Here is a 7,500-nt window from a genome sequence, read left to right on the forward strand (position 1 = left end):
CCTCCAGTTTGAGGTCAAACTGGAGGTTAAACTTGGAAATGAAGAAAGCAACCCCTGGAGGCAATTTGGATCGAACACGTTTAACCTCCAGTTTGAGGTCAAACTGGAGGTTAAACTTGGAAATGAAAAAGCAACCTTGGAGGAGAGAAATAGTCGAACACGTTTAACCTCCCTTTCTTGAGTCGTCACTTTGTTCTCTTGTCAACCTTGCCAATTTGATGCCAAATATAGACTATTATACCTCGTTGGAAATCTATGGATGTCAGCTTTCTAACGCAACTGGAAGCACCTCAATTGGATCTCTATAGCTCAAGTTATGTTTGATTGAAGGTGACAAGGTTGCTGGTTGGTTTGACAGCGTTTAAGCCAACGTTTAAGTCACTTAAACGTGCTCGAAAATGCCAATTTTGGGAGCTCAGTTGCATTGTCCACCCCATACTTCTATACATCGTTGGAAAGCTCTGGATGGCTACTTTCCAATGCAACTGGAAGCGCATCATTTGGAGTTCTACAACTCGAGTTATACTCCATGGAAGGTGAAGAGGTCAGCTGGCCTGATTGCATGTTGGTACTATGCTCTTCTATGCACATTACGGGGCTGTTTTCTCCCTCAATTTTTAGTATCCACCATGCATGCCATATATGCTTGGAAAGCTCTAGATGTCTTCTTTCTAATGCATTTTGAATCACCTCATTTAGAGTTTTGTAGCTCAAGTTATTTATGTTTGAAGAATGTATGGTCAAGCTGTTCCATATGCCAGCGTTTAAGCTCCAGTTTAAGGTTAAACTGGAGCTTAAACGTGGAAATGCTCCTGGTGCCTTTCTTACTTCTGGCGTTTAACCTCCAGTTTAAGGTTAAACTGGAGGTTAAACGTGGAAATGCTTCTTTGGTGGGAACAAGTGTCGAACACGTTTAACCTCCAGTTTAAGGTTAAACTGGAGGTTAAACGTGGAATGCTTCTTAGGTTCAAATCATCATTCTGGCGTTTAACCTCCAGTTTAAGGTTAAACTGGAGGTTAAACGTGGAATGCTTCTTTAGTTCCTTTCTCATTCTGGCGTTTAACTTCCAGTTTAAGGTCAAACTGGAGGTTAAACGCCAGTTACAGCATTCCCTCTCTTCTCATGATTTTGGCGTTTAAGCTCCAGTTTAACCTTAAACTGGAGCTTAAACGTCCCATTTGATATTCAAGCTTCCTTTATTGATTTTGTTGATTCCTTGCCTAGCCTCTTCTTCCCTGAAATCATCCAAACAATTGCATCAAAGTCTTGCAAAATTTCATGAGAATTCATCCATTCATAGCATTCAAGTAATATAACTAAAAACTCATGGAAATTGCATCAAAATCTTCATGTTTGAATGATTTAAGACAAGCATGACTATTTGGCCCAAATGATTACTTAAGGCTCAAGAAAATGCATAAAACAACCAAAAATAAAAGAAAAAGGCTAGTGAAACTAGCCTAAGATGCCTTGGCATCACAACACCAAACTTAATACTTGCTTGTTCCTAAGCAAGTCCTGAGATATTTGAGAAGAAAGTATGAAACAGAAAGCAATTACATTGGCTATATTAGCAAGCATTTGAAGTTCATAAGAAGGGTTTTATGCAGAAAGTTGCAGCATCACTTTTTCATTCTTATCAGGTAGAATCATCACTTTTTCATTGCATCCATCAAACACTGCTATGGCCTCTTGTTATTCTCATGTCCTTGGCACTTTTTCTTTCTTTGTTTTTCTTTTTCTTAGAGCTCTTTTGCTCCTTGTTTGCTCAGTGTCATGTGTTGCACAAGCCCTTGGCATTTTCTTTTTCTTATCAGTGCATTACACATATCCACTACAGGCATTTTAGTTCACATTTCTTCTTGAGACATTGGTGCCCAGCACCTCTTTGTGTAACTAAATGTTTGGTATTTAGGTTGCTCTTGATAATGGACTTTTGGTTGATAATCCCGGGTTAGTTAACCCAAGTTACCAAGTGTTGAAACACTCCTCAGAACCTATTCATCCAAGCAGATCCTAGTACATAAACACCACAGGCATATGTCTCAAAAGTTCAAACCATTGGTGCCTAGCTTTATTTTCTTAATTCTTTTGTTTTTTTTTTTGGTTGCCCTTTTTCAGTGGCTTTTCTTCTTCTTTTTCTTTCTTTTTCATGGCCAAAGACATCTATTCATCAAGATCCATAGACAGTATTCAACTTCTACACAAAAAAAAATGATAATTCTACACTCAATTTCCAGTGAGCTAAACAATCAAGCTTGCATACCACCACTTAATTCTACTTGATTTGTCACTAATTGAGCCAAGTTACCTTTGTTCAAACTTTTCTTTTAACTTTTGGAAACAGAACAAGCATGGCAAGCATTTGTTTAAGAAGGTGGAGTTATATCCAAACATCTAGGCATTCACTTTATTCAAAGCAGTAAACAGACAAACATACTAAAAACTTCACATTCCAGAAAGATTCAACAATTTCAGTTTAAACCAGAACAAGCATGCTTTTGTTTGCCTTTTAAAGAAAGGTCAAGGAACAATACCACCTTGTGAAATGTCTTGTTTTCTCTTTGTTGCCAGGAAACAATTTGATTTCTCCTTCTTCTACTAGTTGTTGCATCATGTTCTTTCTAAGATCCTTGTTTCCTTTCCTGCAAAGAGTGATGAAGTTGCTTGTTTCTCAAGCACTTGAATGGATAGCTCACTATATATGGGCAAGTGTCTGAGTCTTAAGTTGGTGTGTGAACACCAAACTTAGTCTCCTACTTACTCCTCTGCTCTTTGAATCCTTGAATTCTCCTAGGAATGAAGTTGCTGCTAAGGACTTTAAGCATTTCTGTGATTGCTTAGAATGGTTGTTCCTTTCATATAATTCAAAGGTTGTTGTGTTCAGTTAATCTGTATGGTGGAACACCAAACTTAGAGTCACACATTCCCCTTTGAATTATTGATCCACAAATTCATTGTTTGGTGTGAAACACCAAACTTAATTCCTTGCAATGCACAGAAACTACTTCACCTTTTTATTGAAACAAATAAAAGAAACAGTAAAGGAGTATTACCTCAGGTTGGGTTGCCTCCCAACAAGCGCTTCTTTAACGTCACTAGCTTGACGGTTGTCCCTTGTTAGGGTGGATTGTAGTGCTTGATGTCCTCTCCTCTCACTATGGAAACATCCCCATTTGATTCCTTCATGATTTCCAAATGTTCCATTGAAAGAACTTTCCTGATTGTGAACACTTGAGGGAGTTGGGAAGGTATGGGTTTGAGGCCAGGTGGAATTGGCAAATAATGACTTAGTATCACTTTATCTCCCGGAGAGAAACCTTCAGTGGAAATTTTCTTGTTTCTCCACCCTCTTGGCAATTTCCTTACAATTCTTCCTTCTCTCTTAAGGATTTCGTCATTGACCCTTATGCTAGGAGGGCCCTTTTGATCTGCTTCTATTGACTCTTGTGGCTTTAGCTCTTGCACTTCTTGTTTGCCTTCAAGGGATTGTTTTAGAGTTTCAGCTGCTGAATTGCTTTCCTCCAAACACAGATTGCTATAATCTTCCTTAGGCTTTTCAGGTTCTGGTTTAGGCTCAGATGCAGGTTTGAAAACATGGAAAATGAGCTGTTCATCCTGTATTCTCAAAATTAGCTCTCCTTGTTCTACATCTATGAGTGCTCTAGCAGTGGCTAGAAATGGCCTTCCCAAAATGATAGGGTGTAGGTAGCTTTCCTCCATGTCCAAAATGACAAAGTCTGTGGGGAAAAAGTAATTTCCCACTTTCACCAGCACATTCTCAACTACCCCTTCAGCTTGCTTTTGAGTTTTGTCAGCCAATTGTACGATTACATCCGTGGATCTCACCTCATTCAGTTGTAGCCTCCTCATAAGAGTCAGAGGCATCACATTTATGCTAGCTCCTAAATCACAGAATCCTCTGTCAATTTTTGTTTCCCCTATGATGCAGGGGATATGAAATCTTCCTGGGTCTGTTTTCTTAGAGACCATATCCTTCTTGATGAGTGCACTGCATTCCTTGTTCATTACTACAGTTTGTCCTCCCTTCAAAACTCTTTTCTTGCTCAGCAATTCCTTCAAATACTTGACATGAGTAGGCATCTGCTGGAGGATCTCAAGAAAGGGAATATTGATGTGGAGAGACTTAAATGTCTCTAAGAACCTTGAATATGTTTTCCCTTTTTCACCTCCTCCTAACCTCTGAGGAAATGGTGCTTTTGGTTGGTATGTTCCCAGCATGCCTTCCTTTTGCAATTCTTTGGCTTGCTCAGTTTCACCTTCATGCTTGGCTTCTTCCATACCTTCCTTCAAGATTTTTGGCTCCTGTTCTGAGGGTCTGATTCCTTCTTCTTCTGAGATTTCCTTCAACATGGTGATGGCCTTGCATTCTTCCCATCTCACTCCCTTTTGTTTCCCCCTTAGGATTCTTTTCAGTGTCACTAGGGAACACTGCAGTTAACTTGGGGGCCTGTTGAGATAGCTCTCCTACTCGAGACTCCATCCATTTGAGTTTTTCACCATGGTTCCTTAAGGTAGATCTCACATCTTCCTTAAAGCTTTTCAACTCAATTATGTCCTGACTCATGGTTGCAAGCCTTCCTTCTATCCTGTTTAATTGATCTTGAAATTGTTGGTTCGGATTGGGTAGGGCAGGTTGATTATTTTGGCCATGATATGGTGGTTGTGAGTAAGTGTTTTGTGTGGCTTGGTATGATCTTTGGTTGGAGTTTTGGTATGTGGAATTGTTGTGTTGGTTGTGGTTGTAGGGTTTGTGGTTTTGTGGTTGGGTTTGTTGGTTTCCCCACCCAAAGTTTGGGTGGTTTTTCCAACCTGAGTTGTAAGTGTTGGAATGTGGATCATATGGTTGCCTTTGTTGATTCCCCATATAGTTGGCCTCTTCCCAATCACCTCCTTCAATGCTTACTTCCTCTTGATTTTGTGTGTGTATTGCAGCCACTTGCTTTGTGTCCAATTTCCTTGTGAGCTCTGCTAGTTGCTTGGCAAACACCTTGTTTTGGGCTAAAATTGTATCAACATGGTTCAGCTCCATGACTCCCTTAGTGTTGTGCCTCTCTGAAGCATAGTAGTACTCATTCTCAGCCACCGTCTCAATCACTTCAATGGCTTCTTCCACAGTCTTTTTCCTGTTCAATGAACCTCCTGATGAATGGTCTACAGCCTTCCTTGATTCATAAGAAAGTCCATCATAGAAAATATGCAATTGCACCCAGTCAGGGAACATGTTTGGTGGACATTTCCTTGTCAATTCTTTGAACCTCTCCCATGCCTCGTAGAGCGTCTCACCATCTTGTTGTCTAAAAGTCTGAACCTCAGATCGAAGCCTATTGACCTTTTGTGGGGGGTAGAAACGTGCCAGAAACTTGCTCTCCACCTCATCCCAGGTTGTTAGGCTGTCCCTTGGGAATGATTCCAGCCACTTAGCTGCCTTGTCCCTAAGTGAAAATGGGAACAAGAGCAGTTTATAGGCATCATCCTGGACTCCATTGGACTTCACAGTGTCGCAAATTCTCAAGAATTTGGTGAGATGTTGGTTTGGATCTTCATTAGCACTCCCACCAAATGAACAATGGTTCTCTACCAGTGATATTAACTATGGTTTGAGTTCAAAATTGTTGGCCTGAATGGGTGGTTTCTGAATGCTGCTACCACAATTCCCAGAGGTTGGGTTTATGTATGAACCAAGAACCCTCCTCCCAGGAATGGCATTGTTTCCATCATCCCTCTCATGGTTGTGAAATTCTCTATCCATGTTGAGATCTAGAGCTTCCTCAAAGTTGTCCTCAGATTCTCCTTCAGATTCTTCTTCTCACAGTACTCTCTTCCCTCTTGCTTCCCTTCTAAGTCTATGAAGGGTCCTCTCTGGTTCGGTATATGGAGGAGTTGATGCCTCTCCTCTCCTATCTGTCATACAAGAACACACCACAAGCAACAAACAAGTGGAATACTCTTGGTTAATGGAAGAGTATTGGTTAGAGCAGTTGAGGAATTAATTCAAATAGTTAGTGGGTCAGTGAGTTAGTTGCTTGAAATTAAAGGCATAAAGAAAGAAAAGCAAATAACAGAGTGCAGAAATTAAAATTCAGCAAGTAACTTGAACTAAATTAACAAAATAAGAAAAATGCTCAATCTAGTTAACTTCCAATTTGAGAATTGTCAATCGAAAACCAATCCCCGGCAACGGCGCCATAAACTTGATGTTGCATAAACTTGTTATGCTACGATTTTAGGAAATTGCACGAACGGCAAAATTCCTTCCGGCAAGTGCACCGGTTATCGTCAAGTAAAAACTCACAATAGAGTGAGGTCGAATCCCACAAGGATTGGTTGAGTGAGCAATTCGAATTAGAAGTTTGGTTAGTTGAGCGGAATCAAGAATTGGATGTGAATTGCATAAAGTAAATTGGCGGGAAATGTAAATTGCAAGGAAATGAAATTAGCAAAAACTTAAATTGCGAGAATTAAGGTGCGAGAAGTAAATTGCTGAAAGTAAAAGGGAATTGGGGTGATTGCATGAATTGAAATTTGCAGAAGGTAAATAGAAAGTGTAGATCAGAAAGAGGGGTTCATTGGGGTCAGGAAATATTGAAATCTCCGAATCAAAACATTTTCATCTCTTCCTCAACCAATGCATTCATTGAATCTTGCTTGGCAATCTTATATGATTGGATCCCAATTCCTTGGCTCACCAATTCTCTCTAAAAACAAACAAATTCCCAATCCCTTGGTTTAAATGTTCATAAGAAGAGATGATGCTCGATCACTGATTATACCACACAGTTTCATGAACCACAATTTGGTAGGATTACATGTCACAATATCCATCCAAACCCCAATCCAATTCACTGTGAGAAAGCTTCTCTAGCATGAATCCATCATTCCTTTCCCAAGGTTCCGAAGGATTCCAATTATGGGTAGTTTCTTTCCCAAGACAACTACCCAATGGAATTAGATCGAGATGCTTTCTAACAAAATTCAAGAGAAAAGATTGAAGAAGGAGATAAAAACTATTATTGATTCATTGAATTACAATAGAGCTCCCTAACCCAATGAAAGGGGTTTAGTGAGTCATAGCTCAGAATTCAATTACACAATATGAAAAGTTCTACAGTGTCCAAAAAAGGTTTAAAGATCAAAAGATCCCAACTAACTTCAATTCTATCCTATTTATACACTTTCTAAATTGAGCTTCTGTTGTGTTTCTTGGGCTTTGAGGCCTTTCCTTGATTTCCTTTTGCTTTAGGCTTATGGTCCATAATTCTGATGAGGCTGTGATCCAATTCTGTAACATTCATTGAGCAAACTTAGTGATAAACAAGTAATGACACAAGACTCAACAAATTGCAGTTCCAGACTCATCAATTCTTCAGGCCCAATCCCATAAACCATGATATTCAATTGGGTTTCACACCATAATACGTTTAAGTTAGTATTTGTGCTCAATTGCTAACTTAAACTTCAATATATTTGGCCCAGAA

The 7,500-nt window shown here is 39.6% G+C and overlaps 1 non-coding gene across 1 annotated transcript; it reads left to right on the forward strand.

The window, feature by feature from the left end:
- The first annotated feature begins 5,244 nt into the window (after positions 1 to 5,244).
- LOC130951045 (small nucleolar RNA R71) lies at positions 5,245 to 5,348 on the forward strand. Its single transcript, XR_009073821.1, has one exon. It is a non-coding gene; the product is annotated as a small nucleolar RNA R71 (small nucleolar RNA).
- Positions 5,349 to 7,500: the final 2,152 nt, after the last annotated feature.

This window comes from Arachis stenosperma, chromosome 1 (assembly GCF_014773155.1).
Source record: "Arachis stenosperma cultivar V10309 chromosome 1, arast.V10309.gnm1.PFL2, whole genome shotgun sequence".
NCBI classification, from domain to species: Eukaryota; Viridiplantae; Streptophyta; class Magnoliopsida; order Fabales; family Fabaceae; genus Arachis; species Arachis stenosperma.